Source organism: Tupaia chinensis, unplaced genomic scaffold, assembly GCF_000334495.1.
Source record: "Tupaia chinensis unplaced genomic scaffold, TupChi_1.0 Scaffold000089_1, whole genome shotgun sequence".
NCBI lineage: Eukaryota > Metazoa > Chordata > Mammalia > Scandentia > Tupaiidae > Tupaia > Tupaia belangeri.
The window spans coordinates 2,521,831-2,522,213 of NW_006159551.1; positions in this window are offsets into that span (position 1 = coordinate 2,521,831).

Below are 383 nucleotides of genomic sequence, written 5' to 3' on the forward strand. Positions count from 1 at the left end.
CATCCCGGGGCTGATGCCACCCGTGTCCCGAACGTGGGTGGGTACAGGCGGGCCAGAGCTCAGCCCTCGTCTGCGACCCGCAATCCCTAGATTCCCCGAGGACCATGAAACTCCCTTTCCGAGGCAACCTACCCCCCCCCTCCCCAGCCGCCCACCCGTTCCCCCCTTACCTCACCACGCAGCCCCTCCCTGCGTGATGATGCAAACCAGTGGGGAGGGCGGGCGCAGGGAAGGGTGGGGAGAGAAAGGGAGCTAGCGAGGGAGGGAGGGAGTGGGAGGAGGAGGAGAGGGAGCCGAACGACCATTTAAAGCGATAGCAATCCCTGCCCTCTCCCCAGTGCTGGGCTGTTGGAGAGCGCGAGCGGCAAGCCGGGGAGCGCGAG